The sequence below is a fragment of the Corvus moneduloides genome, chromosome 14 (genome assembly GCF_009650955.1).
Source record: "Corvus moneduloides isolate bCorMon1 chromosome 14, bCorMon1.pri, whole genome shotgun sequence".
NCBI classification, from domain to species: domain Eukaryota; kingdom Metazoa; phylum Chordata; class Aves; order Passeriformes; family Corvidae; genus Corvus; species Corvus moneduloides.
In genome coordinates, this window is record NC_045489.1 from 707,945 (window position 1) to 735,520 (window position 27,576).

The 27,576-nt window shown below is 43.0% G+C and overlaps 1 protein-coding gene across 2 annotated transcripts in view; it reads right to left on the reverse strand.

Annotated features, from left to right (window-relative positions):
- FGF13 (fibroblast growth factor 13) overlaps nucleotides 1–27,576 on the reverse strand; it is a 239,877-nt gene that overhangs the window by 176,264 nt on the left and 36,037 nt on the right. The gene's annotated exons all lie outside the window — the stretch shown is intronic.

A 27,576-nucleotide genomic window follows, 5' to 3' on the forward strand; every position in this document is an offset into this window, starting at 1 on the left:
GATGACTCAATACACCAGGAGTCATGAGGAAAATGATGAATTCTTGACTACACATTCCAATATACTACACAGGAGTGTACACATTGACAAACTTTCACCTTTTAAAATAAAAATCAACAGCCCTAGGCAGCATTACTCGATCTTCTTATCACTTTGGTAATTACATTCCTTCTAGCACACACATGCAAAGGAGGGAATTTAAGATGTTAACTTTAGGCTTGGAAAAGAAAGAACAAAGCGAGCGAACTCTTCTACCCCGTGTCCTTCCTGCTCAGCTCCAGCTGGGCTCTTGACTTCTTTGGTCAGCCTCCGAGATGAAAAAAAAATCTAGCCCCATGCAAATACATCAGCTGGTTTTCCAAAGAATATCTGCTCAAATAAATTATTTAATTTGCCTTGGCTGTATTCATATGTGTGTTCTGTGAATCTTGGAGGTAAGGCGATTGTCACAAAAATTTGTTCAAACAAGGGAATTAAAACAAGCTTGTTGACGGTTTTCTTCTGAAACAATGAAGATTTCTATCTGAAACATGGTTATGAAACGAGTCCAGATCAAACAATCAGAAAACTTGCCAGCACTTACTGTATCACAGACAAACAGCAGAGTTCAAAGGACTCACTCCCCACAGAAGAGTCTCTAGAGAAATAAATGCATACAACTTTCTAAATCCTGTTTCAAAAGGGAGAGGTTTCAGAACATAGCACTCAGAAGCCACGTTGTTTGTCCAGACCTCAACCAGCACTTTCAGTGCAACAACAATTTCAGTGCGTGACGTTTCCCACTTTCCAAGAGCTGGACATTAAAGCACAACAACACAGCGTCATGCAAGAACACGGCCCCATGATGCTCCTACCCTCCCTAACCCACAGCACACACAGCTCCTAAGTAAAACCCAGTGCTTTGGTCATTACTCAAGCAAAACTCCCTCTGCCCTCAGCCAGATTTTGGTCCAAGGATGAAAAAACTGAAGGTCATGTGGGAGATGCACACACAGGCTGCATGGAGAGACTGCTATAGAAAGAAAATATATTTTAAGAGGTACATCTGGAAGGTAAGAATAGACTATTGCAGTGACAAAAATACTTTTTAAAATAGAGCACACTTGTTCTATCCCTTTCTGCTGCCAAGAGGAATCAGCAGCAGAGGACTGGAGACAGCAGGGACAGGTGTTTTCTCTAAAAGGAGAATTGGTTCTTTTGGCCACCTATACAGCACATTTGGCCAACGGGTTCAAATCCAAGTGTGGGATCCTTCCATCAGCAACATTCAGTCACTGGCAAGCTTTGCTGGAAGCTCTGCAGTTGCCTTTCACATGATCAGATGAAAAGCTGCTTTCTGAGCTTCTGTTTGCCATTCCTTTTTTCTTCTAAACCATGTATTATTTAAAATTATCTGGAAGAGTTACAAATTACTCTAACCAATTCTTTCAGCATGCAAGAATATATGACTGTAAGGAGATTATAAATATATTTTCCTACAGCTGAGCAGTTCAAGCCCAACATTTAAATGTTGGTATAAAAATATGTGAAACCAAATTGTATGACAGAGCTTTCTTTGTCAAAACACAAATGTCTCATAAAATATGCTGTCTGGCATCATAAGTAGTAGGTGATATTTTTCAGACAAACTTTTTCAAGGAAAAATACCTATTAAAATTAGCAAAAGACATCCAAAATTAAGGTTTGATATTTTGTCTTTTTCAAATGGCAACAATTCTGAGGTTTATTAGATTTGTTTAAAGATCAACCCCAAAATAAAAAAATTAGCTATGCAAAATATTTTTTCAGACCTTCATAACTTCTTGAAGTTCCTTAGTTGAAAACTACCTAAAAAACTCTCATATTTATGCAGTTCTCCTATCTGCCTTTTTTGTCTCCAATATTTCTCAACAGTCCACAAACCAAAACACAGCATTTCTTTGGCTCTAATCCAAAGAAACTTCACCCATGTAACTTATCAAAAGGTTTTTTGGATTTTAAGTCTTCCCAGCAGCTGTGATCTTTTGGCGGCTCGTGTGAGGAGAAGGGAAGTTGAATTTCCTGGAGAAGAAACCACTCTCAACCATCCCCTCACGGCCTCGCCAACACACGGGCAGCACTGCTGCCTTGCAGGAGGACCAGGGCAAGATGCAGGGGTAAAATGACTTAACAGTGCCTGCAAAGATGGGATGGGAGGAAGGGGAAGGCAAAGGGAAATCTGCCAGGCTGTGCTGAAGACACGAAATGTCTCTTAGCAAGTATTAGGCAGAAACCCAAAGGACTGGGAAATGGTCACCACCCTTCCCCAGCCAGGATGGAGATCCAGGCCTCCAGAGAGGAGCTGCCAGCAGGGAATCTGCTGAAGGAGGATGGAAAAGCCCCTCCCCAGAGGGATGTTCTCCACTCGGACTCTTGGGCGCCAGGGGTGAAGCGTGCGGGGCCACACGGGAAGCAGAGGCTGCTCTGACACAGCACAGCCAGAAGCAGGAACCTGATCTGCAGAAACTCATACTCATTTCTGCACTCCTGTGTCCCTGCCTTTCCCTAATTACAGTTCCTTTGGTCAGAGCTATTATATCTCAGCTCTTGAGAGGCAGCTTTGATGATTTCAGAGAAATGAAAGCAACTGACAACAAAAACTGGACATTCACTCCAAGTAAAGCAAAAAGTATTAGGCTGCAATTGTATCAAATTATGATCAGTTTTATCCCTCTAGGAAAGGCTTCACAAATAACCAAAAGACCTGTGAGTACAAATATTTCAACTCACGTAGACTATAAAGTATTTAGTTTCTTTGAAAGTGTGGAGGGTTTGATCTTCTCTTGCTTTGTCAAAGCAAGATGCAAAGCCCTGGATCTATTCAGTTACACTGTGGTCACCCACAACGACGTGTTTTTGTCAACAGAGCAGACATGAGGCGACATACTCTTGTTCTGCATCAGCCTCAAAAGGCTCCTATGTTACACATGGCCGTGAAAGGACGAAGATAAAAACAGGAAAAGGAAAAAATAGAGCTTAAGCTGAGATACAGCCGAGCTTCCTGAAAACCCTTACTATAATCTATTTACATGGTTCCTGTAGAGGCTCTTTGGGTAGACAACTGTTTTATTTACACAGTGCTTTACACTTCAAATTCCAGCAATTTACCTGAGCAACTAAAAACTTCTATGCAGATAAAACCAGAAGAGATCAGAAATCCTCAGCCAGACAATTCCAAATGAAAACCATGCTAGTTACAGATTTTGTGTTGTATCAGGCAAAAATGAGCAGCTGCTGTGGACACTGCACTTCAAACTGGCTGTTATTAAATATCTCATGGAAGTAAGTCATATTCAAACCCACCTATGACATGACCAGTGGCAAAACCTTACAAGCATGACATCTGACTTCAATGATATTCATCCTGCAAATAAATACAAATATGCTCTCTTGATAGAGATGGTAGATCTTTTTTTTACAAGGCAAATGACTATGAAAATCAGGTGAACGATGGATCACGTACTGTATCAGTCAGAAATCAGCAGCCTGCAAAGCTGCTGAGCATCCTTAATGCATTTTGCATTGCAAAAGTATTCAGCACTTCACTGAATCAGGCCCCACAGCCAATTAAGAATTCCTGATTCCAAGAAAATTATCTAAAACACAATGGCCACCGCACACAGAAGAATCACTCCCTTTTTACACTAAGCATTTTGTCATTTACAGTAACACCCATCAGGCCCAGCTGCATCCAGGGTCCAGGGCAAAACTGTAGCCTTGTCCCCACGTACTTTCTCATAAGCAGGGACAGGAAGCAGATGAACACGTTGCAGAAACAAAATCCTGGCTACAGGTAAAATAGCAGCAAACAAGACTGGGGGCCAAAGGAACCCTTCCTGCTTCACTGAAACACTTCTCCTTCTGGCGAGTCTGTATTTTCCAGAAGACATAACCCCCTCCCCTGTCACAAAGCTTCTCTCCAGCTCAAACCTTTAACACCCATTGCCTCTGAAGCAGCAAACAGGTTGGATATTTTTCATCAGCTGCCAACCTCGACATGTGCACAGCTCATCTCTGCTGGCTATTCAAGACTTCTCTTCAGTCACCTGACTTGTCTACCAAGAACCACAGCAGCAGGTTACCCTATAACCATGAGCTCATTCTGATGTTCAAATCCAGCTAAAATGAATTACTAAACTACTGCAATAAAATGAAATAAAACTTACACAGCAAGATTTCTTGCTGGCCCTACAGGCTGCACTCTGTCTTACATTATACAAGCCCATAAAATATTTAAAGTGACCATGTCTACACAATTACACATAATTGAAAGGAGAGGAATATACTGCTAAATTATATAAATCATGCTGCCATTTGTGTCCATGCAGGACTAATACTAAATATAATTAAAATCCTTGGGTGTTTTTCTAAGAGAAACTGTCAGGCTGACTGCATTTGAACAGCAGTTGTTCAACATACTGGTTTCACAGCCACCTTAAACAGACTGCAGATATAAGGGGAAGCTCTCTACAAGCACTTGAGCATTTAAAAGCGCATCTTGCCTGAAATTCGGAACACCTGAGCTGTGCCCCAGCCCCACCACACTGCAGGGCAGGGTGAGCACACCCATGTTTACCTTCAGAACTGAAACAGTCTGAAGCCTCTGCACTGCAGTTCTCTGAGGAGCTCAATCCAGACAACGTATTCAGGGCCATGGACAGCTTTGATTTCACTATAAACCACATCAAACACTCATATTGACTTGAAAACACACGAAGGCAACAGCAACTTTTCAAAGATTTCGTTTTTTATGTGACAGCAAAGAGTATGGTGATCAAGTTTCTCTTCCCCAACATCTCCCATTTTCTAGGGCAGCACCTTCTTCATCAAACTGAGGATGAGATCAGAATGTGGCCAATGTAACACAGTTCCTCACGATGAAAGCAGGACAAGCACAATTATCATGGATCGACCGATGGCCGGACCAGCTGTCAATAAAAGCAAATCAAATTCTCTGTGTTGTCTTAGTTTTACTCTCAAGTCCAAGGTCTCTGCAGGACCAAGCCTTACTTTGGGTACAACCAGGTAAGAAACACAAGTGGAACAGTTTGCTAAGCAGAGTATGATAAAAATTTAGGAAGTTATGTCAAGCCCCACTAAGAATTTGTAAACATACACAGAAGCCAACTGTTCTATGAGATCATTTGAAAGACTGATCCAAATTACTATCGAAATGCTAAAGCTAAGATTTTTTTCACATCCTCCAGCAATTACTTTCCCAGCAGTTATTCCTTTAGTGTATACTGGTAGCACAACATTTTTATTCCATAAAGTTTCCAATTTTTTATGTCCAGTAGAAAGGCTCTGCTCTCTCAAGAGACTCATAAATTCCCTACATTGTACCAAAACACAAGGTAAATTTTGTATTACTACAGAGATTGAAGCATTGTTTTGTTACTTATGCACTCTAATATGTATTCTAAATCCTGCAGCTTTGCACTGCCCTTCTCCTCTGGCCCATCCAAAAGCCCACTGCTCATGCTACACACATCAAAGTGTGATAATGAAACAGAGGCCACTCAAAGCATTCACATATGCACACACCCCTATCACCACCATGCAGTCTCAGCAAGTGTTTGTCTGCTTAAAACCTCAGCGTCACCCTTAAATTGCAACGAGAGAAAATAAGCTACGTTCTTATTTCTTCCTACAGAACAAGATCTCCGGTCTCCAGCAAGCCCTTCTGGATTTGGATCCATTTCCTTGGTATGATTTGTTAAGGAGCTGTGGCTGCCATCTCTCCCCAAAGAGCGAGAGGCGCCGAGCCCAGGGATCTGACGGCAGCGTGGTGTCCCCTGGCAGCAGCAGCCCCGTCAGGCCCGACACGAGCATTTAGCCCATGGCAGGCGAGCATCAACCCCTCCAGCGGCACCTGCGAACACCTGACAGTCTGCACAGGGAACAGCCCGCAGGTGTCCCTGGCCCTGCGTGCAGCACGGCTCGGCAGGCAGCCGCCCGCACGCTGACACCTCCAGATGGCTGCAGAGCAGCCACAGCACGGACACAAAGCTCCACACGGGGAGAAACAGCGTCCTGACTTTCTGCTTGGGGAGGAAAGCAACCCTAAGGCTTTGAGGCTCCTGAACTCCAGCGGCGGACAAACTTCACAAGCAAGACAACCCAGCAGACTGTGGGAAGCGTCTTGGTCCTTACACACCCTCACCCTACAGCAACTCACTCATCACTCAGATGTACTTTAGCGGCCTCCTGACACCCCAGGTCAGCGGTAGAAGCCTTTCCTAGAGCTGCCCCAAGAGCCGGCCAACTCCAGGCTACCCATGAGCCCATCAGCCAATCTCCCCACGCCTCAGGAGCACTCTCTGTCCTCCCATCTCAGGTAAAAGACCACAAAGCAAATTACCAAATAGAAAAAAAATTATTAATTTCTCTCATAATAGATAAAATAAAGAGCAAGTGAAACCCGTTGTCCTGTAGACCAGAGAAGAACTGTGTGCTCTGGATTTTTCTGCATCTTTGCCCTGCCTTTTAGCTGCCTGGTTGTTTTAAATAACCTCAGAGGTTTCTGTTTATGTTTAATGGGCATATTTTCCTTTCTGTTCAAATTCTTTCACATTTAAGGCTATCATCAGTCATACTGATTTTTCATGGACTAACTAGACTGAAGGAACAAATAATGTGTTATTCCTTACACATAATTTTTCCAAATGGCTTCTTTGCCCAGGGCACAATGCGGTAGAGGCTGTGCTGCACTTGTTGCTGACTGATACAAATGCCTGCTGCAATCCCACACGGCATCCTTTGCACATGGGGTCTGCTGGGAACTCAGGTGGCTGCAGCACTCCAGCACCCAATGCACTAGAGGAAACCACAGCAGGAAAAATAAGCTGACCAGAGAGAACTTAAATCCAACGTGACCCATCCAGCACCACTCTTCATGCACAACTTGCTTGTGCCCCAGGCAAGGGTAGTTTTGGTAGATGCCATCTGTGAGAATTTGAGATTTTTTTTCCCAGTAAAATTCCAGACAGAAACACAATATTAGAAATTCCTTGATCTAGAGCATGAAATTGTCTCGAAGACGTGACACATTGCAGACTGTGACTGTAAAAAAGGAGGAGTCATTTCCCAGTTCAGCATGACTCCAGCTGTTTGGCAAACAAGCAATTAACAACACAAAGTGGCAATGGCTTCAACAAAGGTAATGGAGCAGCTGAAGGTGGATGTGCTGAATAGTGATGAAAAGCACATTTCAGATACAGGAAGGAAACGAGACTCAGGCTGCAGGGAGCAAAGAGGGCAGGAGGAAATGACTGAGATTGACCAGGCAAAGAACACAGTGAGGAGAACACCAAAGCCAAGCTGGCTCCCCAGTGCCCCGCCAGCTGTGCAAGCCCAGGGTGGAAACAGCACAACCAAAAGAAATACACAGCCCACAGTGGAAGTGAAGCTCTTCACACAATTTATTTTTATCTCCTGAAGCTGCCAGGATACCCATGTTGCAAAGCAAGGAGGGTTCCACTCTGTGTTGGGTTGACAGAAGGGTGGGGGACAAGGCAAAAACTTTTCAGTGCAATTGCCTGTGGAGTTTGCCCTTTTACTAGAATTGGAAGGATATTTATAGAATAAAGTTTCACTTCAAGCCCTGTCACATACTATATTAGGAAGTGTCAGAAGTGCAGCAGCAAAACTGAAATGAATTAAAATCATCTTTTGAACCATTTGATGCCTGGCGAAATAGGACATGATGAGCAATGATACCCTTTGGAACCAAAACAAGGAGGAGAGAATTTTAATCCATCTCTTTAGAGCTTATCTTCCATTCTGAGTATTTTGGGAAGAAGTTGGTACACCTGACTAAGAAACAGACAACTCAGCCACTGACACAATCTGTAGCTTACAGACCAAAAATGGTGCTTTGCTTACCACCAGTTTGCATCATCAGAGCAGGCAGGTCTGTGACTCACATACCAGTGCACTGCTCAAGTGCATTTCCAAGGATACTCCCACCTTCACTCTGTCCAACAAGTTTTTCCATTGCACTTATATGTTGGAATTGATTTTTCAGCCACAAAAGAAGATGCAAGAGATGTACCAGTATGAAGAAGAAGGGATAATAAATGAATTTGAAAGAGTGTCTTAAAAAAAATAAATCCACACACAATGGCAATTGTTTCTGTGCATGTCAGACACAAGACAGTGAAAGACCAGGCAACATTCACTAGTGTCATCAGTAACAACTGATCATCCTGGCAGCAAACACATACAGTGTGATGCCTGGCAGCAGGAAATTTCAAGTATTGCACTGCGAGAGCTAAATAAAAATTCAGACACAGTCCTCAAGCTCAGTTAATCCTGATACAAACAGAACAAGGAAACAAAGTGCTTCTATTACACCTATTCTAGGGGTTGCTCCAAGCTATACCACATGCCAATTACTCAAAAGTAACAAGTCCTTTAGGAATCAGAGCAGAAGGTATGGCCAGAAGACAATTTCTAGAAATGAAAGAGAAATTTTAAGTATCTACACACTGTAATCCACAAGTCTTGTCAAATAAAAGATGGGGGAAGAATAACCATGATCTTCCTGAAAGAAAACTGAGTTCTAACTTTTCAGATTTTACTGTTCAGGGAAGGCAATTAAGTGAATATTACCTGCTACATTGGAATACTTTTCCACAACTGTAGGACATTTGGGGTTGAAACAATTCCCACTGTATCACATTGCTTTCTTACTATCAGTGTATGACTGAATGACAGCAAGTTCAAGCCACTGCAGTTCCTTGCAGCTGTTTCAGGCACTTTGCTGTCCCAGTGCACACACCTTTTCCTGTCACCAAACCATGCAGATTCACCCAGCTTCAGAGCATTACAGACATCACAAAGTGGCCTTACAACTCTTCAAGCCCTCCCCTGGGCATGGCTTAATTTCCTGAACTGCAGCAAAGAAAAATATGCCACAGTAGGAAAGAGTTTGATATTAACTGATTTGTAAGACTGTTTCTGTTTGCTCCATGTACTGAAACGAAACAATTCCATTACAGAACTGCTGAGATTTTTGTTTGTTTGTTTTTAAATAAAAATAGCTAAATTAGACACTATAAATTTTAAAATAACCTCAGAACCTTTGTTTTCTACTTAAAGGAATTTCATCCTTTTTATCATCGTGTCCTCAGCTTGCGTGTGGGTGATGGGAAGGCTTGGGGCCATTACTGACCCAAGGAAAAAGGAAACAGATGCTGCAGACCTGTCTGAAAAAGGCACTGCTGAGTCCCTCGAAGCAGTTATAGGGAAAAGGCTTTTGAATGATGGACCCAAACCCTGTCTCAGTTCATTGCAAGCCTGACTAGTGCCCAATACTATTTTAAAGACTTCTACAGAAAAGCCTTGAAAGCGTTTTCATTTCTTGCGTATTACCAGAGACAGTAAATTCTACCATCTTCCAACCAAAAGAGGTGGAACCCCTCCTTCTATTTTGTTATTTTCTTAGTTCCATTTTGCAATCTGTCAAGCAGGGTTCAAAAAGGAACATAACTAAAAATTTACTCTTCAGAAACAAGTTTTTATCTTTTTTCCCCACAGATCCAGCAGAGAGAGGAGGAGGAGAGAGGGAAGATGAACAACAACAAAAAAAAAAGACAAAAAAAAAAAAAAAGACTTCCTGTCACATAAACAATGAAAAAGATGCTCAAAGACTGAAAATTTCACATGCAGCTTTTGAAGTTATTTTTTACTTCTATATATTTTGTTGCATGCTCTACCTGCTGGATTTTTTCCCTTGGTAGCTTGACAAGTTCTTTTTAAAAAAGGCAAGTCAAGAAGTTTTCACTGATCTTGTCCAAATAAAAGGAAGATTCTTTTCGTTGAGTATGCAAACTGCAATCCTTTGAACAAAAGGCACTTGCCCACATGATGCCAAATCTTTTCTCGGCTGAGAGCTTACACAATGTAGACTCCATCCACAATAACACAAGTGCAATAGGGAGGAAAAATTAAATTTAAACCAATCTCCTGCTTTGGCCAGGCACACCACACAGAAACCCTCTTTTGTCATTTAGGCTTGAGGAAGTGTGATGTTTTCTGTATCGCTGTTCTGCGGAGCCAATGCCCGGGTGTGGGCACTGAGATGACAAAGTGGTGCCCGTGTGTGACATGAGCAGGCAGCTCCGCCAGCCAAGGAGGAGAACAAACCTCCCAGTGTTCGAGCTCATTTCCTCAGAGCTTGCTGAGTTATCCTCAAAATGGTTACAAAACAAAAGCAAATCTCCGGAAAACCATTCAACTGTAATCTCTGTGGACATTTCCAGCATCGGCCAGCCAAAAGGCAAGGCTCACCTTTCTCCTCAGCTCACCTTTGCTCAGCTGTCCTTTCTCCTTGCACTGCTCTCCTGTTAACCCCTTGCAAACTGCTGTGCTTTCCACAGCCTAACAAAAACCACACATCTGTAACTCTTCACACAGGGACATGACGAACCCCCTCGCTGTCCCCCTTCACCCCACACTGCTGGGCACCAACCCCTGCCCTGTGTGAGGGAGGTGCCCGGCAGAGCATAGGCCTCATTCTTCTGGTGCTGCCCAGTCTGGGCAAGATGTGGGTAGCACAAACTAAAGAAACCCAATCTATCTGGAAGCCAAGGGTGAGCCTTTTGGAAAAGGGCTCCATGAAAACACTCCATGCTTCCTAGAGCTTGCAAAAGCTAGGAAGAGTCTCATTGCAAAGCACTGCCGCTCCCAGCATTCAAGCCTCCATCCTGTTAGTTTTATCTTGGCTCTATCTCCTGGGAAGAACTTGGAGAACCAGATGCATTGACCTCCAAATCCCTTATTACTATCTCTCTTAAATTAAATCCAAATTAATCATGTCACAATAGCCACAAGGATGCTGAGAAGACCTTCGTCAGCCAGCACTCCACAGACCATGCTGCAGCCACAGGTCCACAGCAGTAACCGCTCTCCCAGCACGCCCACGCTCAACACCAGAGAAGTGGTTTGAATTAGCACTTCTCACACCCAGATAAACACAGTTGTGAAGCAGATGAAATACACAATGGTACATATAATTGCTTTCCTTTTCCTTTGCTTCCTTCAGTCAAAAAGAACACAAGCCAGAAAGTCCACAAGCCTAACTGTGGACTCAGTGTATTAGCAGGCTGCCTTTGCAGTCTCCCAGAGTAAAGAACAAAGAAATTAAAGGTTTGAAAACTCTTATCTTTTCTAAGCCAAATGGATTCCTTTAAGTCACTAATAGCTTTGCAGAAAACTCCCCTGTGAAGATGAAGGGGATGATACATTAGAAATACTGTTCTGAGGTAATTTACAAGTCCTGCATGTGGCCAGGCCATATAAAGTTTTCCTCATGATTACACAGAATGACTGTAAGACTTATTGTATGCACATGTTTATTAACTGCAGAGCCCTTAGGAACCTTGAATGAAAGAACACAACAGGCCATAGCACCTTCTTGAAAACTCCTCCTAGAAAAAAAATTCAGGAGAAAAATGTAGGGACATAAAGTAGGTACGTGGGATACCAAACTCCTCAGCTTACATGGCCATACCGATGAGACAGCATTCCCATCGCTCCAGTAGGAGCTTCCCACTTCCTAGTAAAAAAGTCTCTCTCTTCCTCATACAGCAAGCAGTAAGACAGGAACAATTAGATAACTCAACAAAGAGCCTCCTTGAAACATCAGTTTCATAGGTGGCTTCAGAACCAGAACAGAGGTAAAATTGTGTTTGCTGGTGTGGTACATGCCTACAACTCTCCAGATTATTGACAGGAAGCTGCTATTCACAGCGAAGCCTCCTTCAAGCACTCCAGCCTCATGGTTTTCCAGAAACACTGCATAAATCCCAAGTAACGCTTCCCGGTAGCAGTCACAACTGTGAGTGCAGCATCTTTTTTCAGTCTCTGGTTTACACTACAGCCTTTCACTTTAAAACGCCTTCCACGCTTCTGGGACAAATGAGAACAAGGTTTTTTTTTTCTTTACATCCCAGAGATAGCAGCATCAAAGATGTTACACACACGTAAGCACACAGTCCACCTCCTCAGCCCAAGAGGCCAGATGACCTAAACCACTAAGATTTGAAGAATGTATTCTATTACCAGTCATTGACACTCGATCACTACCTTTTAAGCAAGACCTACAACAATAAGCAGTATTATAACAGAGTCTCTGGCATCACCACTCTTCATTCTTCCCTTTATATATTGGCACCACTACCATTATCATGATGAAAGCTTTGAGCTCAGTTTATCATTTGGGTGTGTGAATGGCTGCACAGGGAAGGATTAACACACATTTGTAATGTAACAGTAAATGTAATTTTAACTTGTAGGCCTACATCTGCTGCCTCTCTTTCTTTCAACAAGAATAATGAACATCATTCAGAAGCACATTTTTGTTTCAGCTTGTTCCCACTGCCAGATCTCCCACATCGCATGTGCACCCTCAGAGGGAAGAAGATCAAGTCCTACCATAAAAGCTCGATCCTATTTGCACTTAAACATCCTTCCTAACCCTTGATGAGAATACAGAACTCGGAGGAACATCAGGATCTGCTGATTCCCTCTGACACGCATCACTGCAAACCAGTGAGTGTTTTAGTGAACCCTTTTCAGCTTTTCAAATTGCTTCTTCACCTGAGCAAGTTCACTCTCAGAGAACTCCGGGCTCCACCTCTGCAGGTTCACCTTGGAGCCACGTGTCTCCCCCATGCTAGGGCAGAGCTCCGTGTTCCTCACCAGCGGCAGAGGAACCACGTGCCCTTTGCTGGAAAGGCACATGACGTGTGGCAGAGACACCAAGCTATCACAAGGATCTGCTGATTAAATTAGCTGAGTTCCAGAACAGGACTCTTCACAGGACCCAGCAAATCCCTTTAAGGACCATGAAGTTGACACCTATCCAAAACGGCAAAATGCAAAACATCCCTGATTCACCAACTGCTTCCACTGTCACAGAGGCACTAATTTATCACAGTGTTGGAACTGTCCTGTTCCTGTTCACATTCTTGTAGATTATGATGGAAAATTTCTAGGGCGTAAGGGAAGAAAAGAGCTATTTTGTCTTCTCTGACTGTCAGAGATGGGGAAATGCATCAGACTCCTTCAGAGAATTCTGCTGGAGCTCGTGGGCTGGGAGGAGGAGGAAGAGGAGGAACACAGCTACAACCTCTGTTGTTTTTCCCCACAGTTTTGCCGGGTACAAAGCAAACCACCACGAATTCAAATTTATTCTTTCAATCAAATGATGCTCTGAGATAGGTATTCATGAGCTTCCCACATTTGTGATGCCTGAATGACCCACAGAGAATTCACATTTGTCAAGTTTAAAATTTCCCTTGCCTCTGAGTGCAGCCTGGAGCCTGTGAGCTCCACAAGCTGTTCCTGAATGCCAGAGGCAGAGCTCCCTGCCAGCAGCTTGTGTTACCGCAGGTCATCCACAGCTCTCCAGCTCCTCCAGCACTGCCAATGGACCTCCACACTGGCAAAATCCTGCAGCCCTGTGCTAAGGGAAAACCACCAGCAGGGTCTCTTCTAAGACAGGAATGAGTAAAGAGACCAGAAATATTTTTATAACCTGGCTGAGCAACTCAAAGTCAATACAAATATGCTGATTACCGTAAGAGCCTTCACATGGTTGAAGTGTTTTCCACATTCAGTTCAGGCACTGGACCCACTTCTCCTTTCAACTGCAGCTTCTACACCATTTTAATGCAGAAAACTCAACAGTTAATTCACAGGACTAAATACTTAAACACATTGATGCAGCTTCATGCGTTGGCAAGAATGGCATTTAAAATTCTTACAGTATCAGAAGTGAAGATTTCAAACAAACATGGAATGCATTCAATCCTTGAATTTTCACTGAAACATTGTGATGAAATCTCAATTAATTTAATCTCAATTCTCAAGATTAAAGCAGTACAATCAATTTAATTTCTCTTTTCTAATTTCCACACCTAAAGTTACAACTCATTCACCATCATGGGAGCAGGCACCACCCTCCAGTGCGTCCCAATTGTTGCTGAGAGCAGGATCCCACAGCAGAAATCCTATTTGGTTGCTTTGGAAGGCCACACTCCTTAGCTCAGTTCCTACTTTCCCATGCTAGCAACCACGTGCACCGAAGTGCCTTTGGGTGGCGGGCACATGAACCTGGCACGGCGGTGTGTGGGCAGTGGCAGGGGACAGGCAGCTGGAGAGCTCCCTGGCAGAGCAGCCTTCCCTGCAGGAGGGACAAGGCATGCTGGCAGAGATGCTGCAGTAGGGATAAAGAGAGGATTAAATCCACCCTGGCTCAGGCAGTGTTGAAGGCACAGGTACCTGAGCACCGTGACAGAAACTGCTGCTGAAGATACTTGTCCACTAATCAATTTCTTGGGAAGCACAGCAGAAGAGGAAGCAAAAGCAGGAAGCAAAAGCAGGAATTAGCAGGCTGCTCTGAAGGCAGATGTTTATTCAAGGCTGCTTCTGCGTACATAAACCAGGCACAAAAGGAAAGGCTTTTATTTGGTTAATGCACTAAAAAGCGAATGCTTTCATTATTTGCGATTTAACAATGTTAATCCTGCAAGAATAGCTGGACTGGAGCTATTTATCATCTGGCACTCTGTACTTTGTTTCCACAGAAGGAAACGAAAAAGGCCAGGAAGGTTCAGCCAATTTGTCTTTTAATACTCTTTATTGGTTCATTAATGATTAATTCTTTTTAACACTCTGCCCTAGATCCTAAATTCACAATGGCTCAATTTAGATTAAAGATTTCAAATCCCCATCTCTCCCCTCCTTCTTCTGTTTCCTGAGCCTATGCAAAAAAAAAAAAAACCCAAAAAAACAAAAACAAAACAAAACAAAACAAAACAAAACAAAAAAACCCAAAACAACAGAAAACCAAACACCGTGCCACTGCTCAGCACACTGGTGTCAAAGGAAATCATCCCAGACAGAAAAACCTCTCTGGAAGATTAAGTGGTGCAAAAGATGAAACAAGCAAAGAACACAACCAAACCCAGTCCTGAAGAGCCACAAACAGAAAAGGACCCACTCGATAATTATAATATCTGCCACCACTTAGCCACCAAGTCTACAGTTTATTTATGCCTAGCACTGCACTACTGCAGTACTGCAGCATTCAACTGGGCTTAGTAACTGAATTATTCCTTTAGAAGGAACATAGATTTATTTCTTCAGCAAATTATTAAGAACAGAAAATGCTATTGTTCCACAAACAGAAGTCAAAGAAAGCTCTTAGAAATGTCATCTAACCAGAACATTTGAACATTTCCTTTGGATAAAAGAAAGCTACAGCCCTGATCACAGTGATCTTCACAAGTTCCATGGGAATTTAATAACAATGCATTTGTTGCTGCACTGTCCTAGATGCTGGAACATGCATAAGAGTATTCTGTCTGCATCAAGTTCCCTTCAGCATTTCAGTTCATCCCGTCACAGTGCTTCCTGGAGCTGTAAAAGAATCAGATGAACAGTAGAGGTGTCTCAGATCCTATTCCTACCACAACTATCAGTACAACTCCTGTTTAGATAAGGAAGCAATGAAATAACCACCTTGACAGTGTGCTCTGAGATCTCTGGAGGAATTATGCCATTTCTGTTCAGTATTTTTACTAATCTGCTTACATGCTGTTACTAGCTGTTGCAGTTCAAATATATATTTACATCAAAGTACCCTTTAGCTCTCCCATTCATCTCAAATGAAGAAAAACATACACAAACATGCACTTCCACACAAAGCAATTAGCCCAGGTGATGCATTTATCTGAATCACAGCAGCTTGCTTTCTAATTTAAAAAGAAGGACAAAACCCAAACCCACAACAAAAGAAAACAACAACTAAAAAAACCCACTACAAAGTACTTTAGTTCCCTAGATAGAATAGTATTTTTGGCCTAAGGACACTGACAGCACCATTCCAAAATTTACTCAGAAAGCTTTAAAAGCTTGAGTACCACAGCCAGGACTGTTACTCTGAGCTTCAACGTTAATGGGGAGATCTTTGAAAGGATTTAACACTTGAGAAGCTGGTTGGTCTGTAGCCAGGTGTCTGAATGACAGAAATTGGAACATTACCTGGTCAGTATTGCTAAAAATACATTTGCCACCATGACACGCTGAGTATTCTGCACTCAGCCACATTACTTCAGACAGTCTCCCACTGTCATTAACAGTAAGCAAATCTGCAAGAACAAAAACAACGTTGCCTGAATCTTTTTGTAACTCTGTCATCGTACAGACAATCAACACTGTTGGAAATGCCTCTAGAGCTTAATAGCCCCCAGTAATGCATCACTAATTCTGCTTTTTCATTCCCTTCCTCCTCCCATGTTGTGATTCTCACCACTATCAAACTGGAAAGACTGGAAACTATTACCAAAATTACTGGGTTTAAGCAACCCAGTGTTTTTCAATACAGCATTATGTCATTTTTTCCTGTACAAAAAGGATTTTCAAGATCACCTATGTCTGTGTTACTGAGCATTCCAAGGGCATGAAAGTTAAGCTTCACTTGAGCCTTTCTACTTAACAGTTCGCAGACTGCCTTGGCAACGCCAGCAGTATGAAAATCCTCAAGGAGAGATCCCTTGAGAACATCACCGTGTAGTTTACTGCTGTGTGTTGATCATCCTGAGTGCTGGGAAAAGCAGAAGTTGCCCAGGGACCTCCCAGCCTGTAATCTGCTCCACACACAATGTAAAGCACATCCAAACAACCTGCAGCTCCCGTCCATGGCCATCTTTTCATCAAACTTCCCCCAGTCTTTTTGCACCATCAGTCCCTGGGAACAGCCAGCTTCAGGAGCTGCCAAAGCTGCCAGATTTGTTTTGGCCATTAGTGGCACAATGTGCCCAAGGAAAGCAATGCCAGCAGCAGCTCCTGATTGCAGGCAAAGCTTCAAATCACTCTGAAGTGGTTTGAGTGCCACAACTGTATTTCTGCCTGCTCTGCTCCTGATTACACACACACGCGCCACAAAGGTGGCAGTTCCATGTGAGGAGGGGGAAAAAAAAAAAAAAGAAGAAGTCTGCCCTCTTATGTTATTTTAAGCAACTGCACAGCCCAGTTGACTTCAGAGGACCTACTCACATGCCAAGCTGGACATATGTTTAAATACTTCCCTGGAAAAATGCCAGATACTACCTCACCAAACCCTCTTGCTGCCCCTTCACCCTCATTCTCCTCCTGAGGTGCTCAGAGCCTGCTCTGAAAGGACACTCCTGACTGTGGGAACAGTGGTGTCCACACAGATTATGCTCAGGAATGTTGTAAAATCCTGGTCCAAGTGCATACACAGCCTGCAGCATGCCTGAGCTCATAGCTACAGCGTTTTTTGTTTGCATTTCCAGGTGAAAGAAAGATCAGAATCTTCTCTTGTGTTTGCCAAATGTGGCACTTCCTCACATAGCATCTTTTCCTGTGAAAGCCAACCCCTGAATTTTAGTCTGGCACAAACACACCTACTAAAACCATTTCATGTAGGTCAGCTCAAGAAACACTCAACTCCCACTTGGCTGGAGCAGCATGAACACGTGCAACATGCTGGATCAGCCCCTGCTCCCACTCCACAGGAATTCAGGAGTACCAGCACTGTTATCATCTGGTGCAGAGATGGTGGCAGATTTCATAATTATACTACTGTATTTATGCCAGCTGCATATAAAGATACACTCCCCCTCTCGCCAGTTCTTAAAAAAAAGTCAGTCAACCATAAGCTTTATAGACCCTCTGAAGTGCAAAGCAAAGTGTATGCCTGCTTTTGTTTGGATTCATTGTGCACTTTCCTTATATATTCTGAAGAGCTGAGAAGGCACCCAAGAGAAACAGCTTGTAATCATCTGATATCTCCGTGTGACCTCCCCTCTGCAATTTGCATTGGCTTTGAGTTTCCAGATGAAGACGTCGGACGAAATAGTGCTAGGATTAATTTTAGCCTCCTCCTCAAGATGACTTGCTGATACCAAAATAAGGTTATAATACTTGATAGAGCAGAATATTCTCCTTGCCAACATGATCTGTTTCAGGCTTCTCAGAACTGAAAGAAAGTGTGGAAAAACAATTCCAAGCAAAGAGGTGCTGTGAGCTTTGAGAGCTGAGAAAGAATTAAAAATAGCTTCATTCTTGCCAGTTGGCAAATCAGGCTCCACGGCGGGCACGGGTCTGAACATAACAACACCTCCCTGAAATGAGACATCCACTAGAACTCGCCAAAAGATGGCACAAACACAGTTTTGGCACACTGATAAAACAAATTCCTCCAGTTTTTAATTTCCAAGTACCTGCAGTAATAGACTGGGGAAGGTTCAGTGCCACGAGGGGCAAAGGCATTTTTACAGCGACGGCCTAAGCCCTACAGCAGCCCTGCAGAAACGCACACCAGTCCATTAACTTCGGCAGATACCCCAGAGCTAACACAGCTTCAAGACTGTATTACCACCATTTTTCAACCATGTTTGTTGAGAATGGCTCTAGAGAAAGCAATAAAGCCTTTCTGAATCCCCACCACCGAGGAAAAGAGCCCTCTCTTACCCACTACCAGCCTGCCTGCAGCCCCTGAATAGATGCACTTTGAATTATAGTCATGCAACTTTTAAAAATGAGCTCAGGCTTTGGTACCTTTCAGTGTCCTTGTCAGACAAAATATTATCAGGTGTGATTGTAAAGAGATCTTCTTTGGACAATTTTCAGAGCAAAACAAAATCAACTCGGTAGCACAGTGATGCTTTTCTGACAATGAAAACCTGAAGGAGTGAAAAGTGCTGAATGCCACAGATGCCAAGACAAGGGATGAGCAGAGGATGAGGGTGTTTTTGAGAGCATCCGAAGCACACTGAGAAGGAGGAGTCTGCACACTGAATTCTCTAAGTGCCCCAGAGCTGAGGCTGAGGGGTTTTTGCCACGAGCCGAAGTCACTGCCTCAGCTCACAGGGCAGCAAGCGCTCGCCGTGGTGGCAGAAGTGAGACCGCTCACTCCTGACCTTTTCCTCTCTGCTACAAATCGACTCACCAGGAAAACTCTTGCAATTGTCCTCTCTGCCATAGAAAGAGCAATTAACTTACTGGGGTCTGGTCTACACACAAAAACCAGCAGCACTGTGTCCATCTGACAGGCACACAGCCCTGGAATTTCTGTGTGGGAAGAACAGTATTTTACACGCATTTGGGGGGATTTCTGGGTATTTCAGACGTATTTACTGTGCATATCACAAGGCATATTTACAAGCAAGCAAATTCAAAGGTGTGTACATATTTCTGTCCAGACAAGCCTAGGAAAAATTCTAACAAGACTGAGTAGTGCCTAAAAATACACTTAATCATGCTCTAATACTTAGATTATTAATAAACTACACTGATCTATTTTACATGAACTACACCATAAATGAATTACAGTGGAAGTTAAAGCAGACCATGGTGATTATATTTGTTACGTTAACTTTCTCTTGCTGTGAGTAATTGCTTGACTCCATCAGGACATGGCTGCTGGCTTGTAAGTGGACTTCAGGGGATTATTTTTTGAAAAATTAGGCTCAAATGAGACTTTTCCAACAGAGTCTACACTTTCAGCATTTGAGCATGAACAGGAGTGAAACCTGAAAAAGATACAGAAGCAGAAAAATATCCCAGTTCAACACAAGCAGCACAAAATGCTGTCTTACCAACAGCCTGAGCAGAGAGTGAAAAGCAGCTGATGAAATCAGCAGATGAATTAGAGACAAACACACCAACGGCCTGGGAAGTCTTGGCACAAGGACATCTGCCTTGGAAAGCTGTGGAAAGGATGTGGAGAATCAAGCAACACAGGGCAGAGAAAATGCGAGTCAGCCTCATGGGCAGGGATGAGCAAATCTGCTGGAGAGCATGAAACAACCACGGCGAGGAGGTGAAAACATGGCCACAACCAAACCCAGCAGAAATCAGCAACTCCAGCACACGCTAACGGCAGAAGCAGGCAAATAACATGGCCCTAAAAATGTCATGTTTGGGCTGGCGAGAGCCCGAGGAGGGAGGGAGGTTTCTTGGGGGCAGTCCTGCTCTCAGACTGGGGCAGCTGGGATGTGGCTCCCCAGGCAGCCCCAAAGGTGCCAGGAGGGAACGCTGCCACCCCTGCTGCTGCCACCACAGCCGATGTCACCTCTGCTCCATGGGGCCGGGGAGCCGTCCCTGGGGCCCAGCGCTCGCAGGGGACGAGGGGCAGCGCTCTGGGGTTGCACAGGCACGGTGCAATCACAGCCCCTGCCACCAGCAGCTTCTCCCTGTGCCACAGCCCCTGGGAAGATGCTCTAAGGAACAGCTGTGACATTTGAGGGCAGACTGAATAAAAGACCTGGTGTGTAATCCTATACTTTTACAGTCAACACACTTGTCTTGAGAAACTCTGGGGTTTCATCCCTGACATTCAGATGGCCCTGGTGCCCAGAGCCCACCTCAGGAACAGCCACCCCTGCAGCAGAGAGAGCACAAGGACCTCTGCAGAGCAAATACCCAAAGCCCAAACACTCCTAGCCAAAAAGAGCACATTCCTTCTTAAAAGCTGCTATAAGTGTGGTTTGGTTCTTCTTTTGTTTCATTTGGGTTTTTTTAAACCACGCATACTTAATACCTCAAGTTCTTTAGAAAGTATTTTAAGAATTAAAACCGAAGTCAGACAGCAGCAGGTGGATCTTTGGAAACCTTCAAAGAAATACAGGGTTCACTAGTTTGTCTTTCTTGTGAAGTTAAAAGATTTGGTGTATTTATGGACTGAGAATAAAGTGGTGTTTGAGCAACCACAATCTGTCCCAGTACAAAGAATTTGTCAAATGGCAAAAAGCAATTAAAGGGAAAGGATGGAATCTCGTAATTTTATAAATACAGCAAACAAAGATAAATGCAAGTGAGGAGTTATTGATTCGAGGGAGTAGTGGTCCAATTGCTACATGAAAGTACTCCTGCATATGCTGCAGCAGATAAAAATATTAAACAGACACTATATGTGCCTTTGCTTTGTGTATGGGACACAGTTTGTCTCTAAAACCTTGAAAAAAATCAGAAGAATGTCAGGATTATGAGAAGCCATTAAGAATTTAAGTTGCCATATATTAAGAGATGAATACCGGCAAAGCAATAGCGATTGTATCATTTGTTTCAGTACATTAAAGAATACAAATTAACTTAGCTAATAAAACCCCAGCTAATACTCCCTCTTATTTTTATGCCTTGTATTTGAAGAAAAAGATGTTATGAAGTTTAAAGAATTTACCAATAAAATGCAAAAAATACACTGCAGCTCTCCTCCAAAAGAAAAACTGTGAAGCCATTATTTCTCTAACCAATTAATCACATCAGGAGGACAGCACATGAGCTTTTAGAGTTTTCAGCACTATACACTGAACACCAAATTCAATTAACTCCCCTGAGCTCCTGATAGTAGGGTGGGAGGTATGATTTTACACAGCACGGTGTAATTCTGCCCTATTATTATACACATGCCTTTTAAAAAAAAAAAATAAAAATGAACAACCAAGTAAACTATCCATTTTCATGACATTCACTTCCTATTATTCCTTCCAAACTATTTAATCTCTCCTAAAGTTATTTCTGCATGGAAGAACTAAAATTTAAAGAAACTGTCAGACCCATAAATCACGCCTTGCTTTACATACCCCCTCATCAGAAGTTACAAGTCGACTACTTAATTTCCAATTAATTAATTACTAGTAAAACCCATTATGACAGAGTTTTCACAGAATAAGTGTGAAAAGTAAAATCTGAGAAAAAGTTGAGTAAGAGCTCACACCAGAGTCAGAGATTGGTTTGAATTTTCTTTTAAATTTGTAGAAATACTGTAATTTAAGCTTTCTTTTTACAAAAATGGTCAGCTGTCTTTTGTTGTTGTTATGCTCAGCAATTGCACAATTTTGAAAAAAAATTACATTTCCAAAGTCATAAAACTAAGTAATTCAAAGCAGGTAATTCATCTATGCAAAAATTTCAAGACTTTTCTAGTCTTTAAGTTTCCTGTCTTTTAAAATAATTTGCAGGAAAGCACGTGCACAATTCCACCATAAACAAATACTAGAGCAGGAAAAAAGCTCCATATAAATACATTGTAATATTGACAGAATATATATATATACAGACATCTCGCTACCAGAATGAGACTGATTCAGTTACAGAATACAAACGTACTGAAAATGGCCAATTCACTTAAATTTTTATTTACTGAATGTTTGAAAACATCTTGTCATGAGCAATACACAGAACAAGAATTCATCACGCAAATTCAATTAAATTAATAACTTTAAATGTTGTACACTTTTTCCCTCAAGCAGTTTACTTTCTCAGTGGAAAAACAAAACCTGCTTTTATCAAGCATGCAATTATTTGATCAGTTTTTATCTCATCTCTCAATAAAGGCCTACAAAGAAGAGAGAGAAGTTTCAGTATAAAACCAAACTGTTCCTGCTGCCAACCCAGAAACATTTTCTCAGAATCTCAAAGAATTTTACACGTCACTTAACCAGACCTACAAATAAATTATCCATTTTAATTGGATCACTCATAGCAACTCTCTGAAACTATTTCTTCATCTATGTTCTTTTTCTTCATCACCTGCTCCAAAACAAGAGGAAAGAGGATGTGTGTGTTTATTACTGGGTAATTAAATTAAGCCATCTGTGATCAAGCATTCTATAATTAACATATGTTTACAGATATGGTGTTATCCAAATTACCTACACTCTAATCTCGATAGAAGTGAATTTTGATCTTTTTATTAACTCATCTACGAAGCACATTTTCCAGGCTCTTGACAAAGGTCACTTTGTTAGCAGTGACCCCTGGCTGTAAGAACACTTGGCACTGTGCTGAACGGCTCCAGTGACTTGCCAAACGCCAGCTCCGGGCCTTGGAAGAGAGGAAAATAAAGGAGAAAAAAGCCACTCCCCATCTAAATAGCTTTACAGTAAATAAACTCTTTGTCCTTGAAAAGCTTTTTACATTTTGTGTCCTGTGCAAGCTTCCTGCCAGAAGCACACAAGTTCAGGACAAAATCGCGGCCGCTCTGTAACCTCACACAGAGCAGGGCAGAGCGGCTGACCTGTGCCACCTCATGTACCTGGGGCATGACACGGAGCCTCACACGGTGCCAACAGCCTCTAAACACAGGGGTCCATTAACATGACGCAGCTGCAGCCAGTCTGTGCTGGACTGGCACACAGACACCCCTGTACCCCCACACTGGGGCACAGCAGCGCCCTGGCTGCGCAGAGCTCGGGAGGGCAGCAGTGGGGACACAGCCCCAGCCCAGGCTCCCTTCTCCTCTCATGCACCCCTCACTCCTCGATGATAACCTCTGCTTGGAATCTTGGCTGCACCACCAGTGATGTGCTTTAAGGCATGCTTTTCTCACTTGTTTCACTTGCATAGGCAGCACTTCTATTTACTAACCAATAAATCTCCAGTGCAGAGCTTCCCGACCACAGGACAAAGCTGGGACATCTCCTCCTTCCCTGAGCATCTCCCTTAATGAAACAGCAGCCACGCATTTCATGGGAGCAGCTGGGCTCATCCCATAGCCACTCCTGTGCTTCTCCTGCCCCCTGTGCACAGGGAGGTGGCAGTTCCTCAAGTGTCTCTGCTGCTTCTACAGGGCACAAGCCTCAGAACCATCCTGCCAGGCTGGACAGTCTCTGCTCTGTCCTCATTTAAGGTAGTTTTTTTAATCACAGTTGGCATGAACAGGACTAATGGGAGTCCCACCCAGAAACAACAGGGCTGAATCCAGAGAAGTCTCCAAGGTACACTCTTCCAAAAAAGCAAATCCTTATACTACCACAGTGAGAGATAAATAAGCTTTTCCTGCCATTAGCCTTAGGATATGGAGATCAGGTCCAAAGATCCATATGCAAAAAATGTGGCTGGACTCACTGGTCAAACTCGAAATGAAGAGAGAAGATGATGTGATCCCTGCTGAACACAGTCCTGTACAGAAAACATCTGTCCAAGAATGGTGTTTCCACTTGAACATACTCTGAGATCTCCTGTTCTGCGTAAGTTTGGCCATGAGTCTTTGAAGAGCAGCAAGGTTTTCCAAAAATACACACATTGAGGAACGCAGCAACTCGCTGCAAATGAGATCAGATGCCAAAGTGTCTTCAGGAAAATGGAGGTAGTAAAGACTGAAAATGAAACAACTGTATCTGGCCAGCAGACAGGAACAACCCAGAGGGCTGAAGGGAATGACAAAAATACAACCATTTTAAGGGTATTTGAAAAGTAAAAGAGAAAAAAGATAGGAAAAAGTAATTTTCGCATTAAATACCACCACCCACAACCACTAAGGAAAAAGCTTTCCTAGCACTTCTCCCTGTTTTCCCAGCCAAAGCTGGTGCGAGAACAAGACCCAGATCTCTCCTTGTGAGATTCTTCTGTTGCTTTACTGCAGTCTCTAGACTCTGCAAAAACCAGACATTTTAATTTAGTTTTCAATGTCAAATAACTGATTTCAAGTGCATTTCCCACAGCAATCCATACATTCTTTGGCTTTCTACTTTTAAACGCGTGATAGCTTGCAGCTCTCTGAGGCTGCAGTATATATTATACTGCAAAATTACCATGTCAACAAATAACTTTTCTTTACTTGTAAACAGATCCTTTCTGTGAGCTGGCAGATGTCTGCCAAATTACACTTTTACTCATCGAGATGTTCATTGGGAAAAATATCAGTAAGATACAAGCCTCTTGTGCAGTTAGCAGCAACAAAAGACTTGATGGAAAATGACTCCACCAAAATACTCACATCTCAGCAGTAACAGGCAATTCTGAGAACTGGTGAGCTAGCAAGGGATCTCAGGCCCTTTAGGAGAGCAGTTGTCTGATAAATTCTTTACACAGGAGACATGTAATTCAAAACCAATCAATAAGCAGGTGCCAAATTTTCAGAAGATGTGTCCTGGAGTACACATCCAAAGGGGTTAGAGGTGCTGTTACATCTGCACATGTACTGAGGCTGCAGACACAAACAGCAGGTGAATTCATACCTTTGTGGGTACACAGAGGTCACACGGTCCCAAATGTCAGGCTGCTCATCCCTCATTGCACAGATCAGCTCCCGCTCCAGACTGACCCCAGAGGGAATGTGATGCTCAGCTGACTTCCCAGACACGCTGCAAACCCTCAGCACCGCTGTCCCCTTCTGCCGCGTATTTCACCCATCCCAAAGCATCCCTGGAGCTCCGCCTCCCCAGACATTCTGAGGCACTTTGAGGGGCCACACCAAGAGACCCCATTTGGGGATGCTCCAGGACCACCCCGTGCCTGGCCTGGCATATCTCTCACCTAATGTGGATGCAGCTCTGGCACAGTGCAACACATAAAATGGGGAGGACTCGAGTGCTTCCCCCAGATACAATTAATCAGACAACAGCTTATTCATTATTGGGGTAATTTAAGCCACTACTTGAAGAGTCATTGTTTATACTGGTCACCAGTGTGTCAGTTTTCTTTTAATGTTCTAAAAGCTGTGCTTTATAAAACACATGAACCGATTTTTTTAAAAAATAATAATGAGGTGCACATACACAACTTTAATCCTCAGTACCCGAGGAAAGGATCAAAACCACAAACTTCCCAAGGAAGAAGGCATCACATTGCTCCTGAAATGGCAACAAATGTGCCCATTGGTAGTTTACATCAAGGGAGATTTAATTCTCTGGAGAGAAGCCTGTTTTAGACAGGGGTAAGATGCTGCTGTTCATGGACATGGGCATAATTCCTGTTTCTGGAGATAACACCAGAGGAGGCAGCACAGACTTAAAACTGTTGTGGTGGAAGCTCCTGTGGACAACACACTCAGAGCCCTGCACAGCCCCCCACAGCTGCCTTACCCTTCCAAAGCAAGAATTAATAAAATCCATGCAGGATGTCATGCAAGAGCCTTGTAAGGAACACTTCTTCCTACAGGGAGGTGAAGACCAGGGGGAAAGGCTGAGTTTTCCCATGGATACAGCTGACACCTCTGAGAGCTGAGTAACAACACCCTGATGGTCCTGCAGCCCACTTGGACATGCTCCTCATTTCTGATGCCTTTTATTCAAAAGGCCTGTAGGGCTGTACAAGAAACTGTTTCATCCCCACAAATGCTTGATCGTGGTGTGTCCCTTGAAGGGAGGCCATTCAGTAAAGGAGGTGGCACTGATTTGCAGCCGCTGAGCGGAAGTGAAAGGGCAAGAATTTCTGCTGGTACAGACCAACACCACAACCCAAGAGGTGAGGAAGCTAATTCGTGCTAGAAAATGACAAGGAGAGTAAAAAGGCCACATGGATGGAGGAAAAGCATTAGTTACTGCTGGCAGAGCCAAAAGCAGCATAAGTAACTAAAACTGTATGGCCTTTTTATTTTTAAACACACGCACTGCAATGCCAGATTAATTAAAAGGATCCATTTCCATCATATGCAGGATCTCTTTACTGCTGTGTTATCATGGCTATATCCAGCACACGTCTGCAGCATAAGGAGAACAGATTAACTGCATAGGAAAACCTTTCAGAAGTCTGAAAGAAGTAAATCTGAATCAAATGGGTAAGTTGTATAGCTTTAACAGCATGACTGAAAAGCCAAATCAGGCACTTGGCCATAGAGACCAGTTTAGAAAAGAAGCTAGTTGATGGGAAAAAATAAATCAGTCTCTCCATGGACACTTAATTTCTTTATGTACTCAACAGCAGCCATGCAAATGTAGCACAAAAACAGAGAGGAGAGAAGAGTTCAGAAACAAAAGCACAAGAAAGGCATTGTTCCATCAGAAGTTGTCATAAAAACAGAAACCATTACATACATGGAAGCTGAAGAAGTTTGTTCATGTCACAGGAACCCAAACCTTGCAACAAACAGCAAAATTTAATATCCTTCTACTACCATCCTTCAGTGAAACCTAGGCCTTGCAACAAATAGCCCAATCCAATAACCTTCTTTGAAGCACCAAATGAAATCCTCACATACCAGGGCAGACAAAGCAGCTTTCTGCACTGAGCAACAGCTACCCTCAATCTGCATTTAAAATTCTCCAATCTAAGTATGATCGGAGTGTAACTCCTGAAGGAATCAAACCTCATGTATTTTGATAATATTTTCTAAGTGAGCAGGAAAAAAGCACACACATAGGAGAGGGATGCCACCTTCAACCAAGATTTATCTAGCTGACTTGAAAACAAGGTCAATGATGAGATCCCACCAACGGGCCTGAAGTGCCTGACTGAATCACACAGACATCCAATAATGCTTTGGAAGGGGAAAACACAGTAAATATCTGAAGGTAAATGGTAAATCATATTACAGTTAACAGAAATGGGGCCAGTCTATATGAAATGCAGTAGCCTATAATGTTTACTGTACTTAGCCGTCTTAAATGTAAATCAGCAGTCTAGCTTCCACAGATCAATCTGAGAATGTATATAATGAACAATTTTGGTGTGGAAGGGAGACAGTGGCCATCTCTGAGAACCAACAAGCACGTGTTGTATTTCAGGTGGGCCTTTCTATGGCGAGCCTCCTTCGCAAGACTTTTTGTTGTGAGGCTTTTCTGCTGTTGTTTTGGGTGG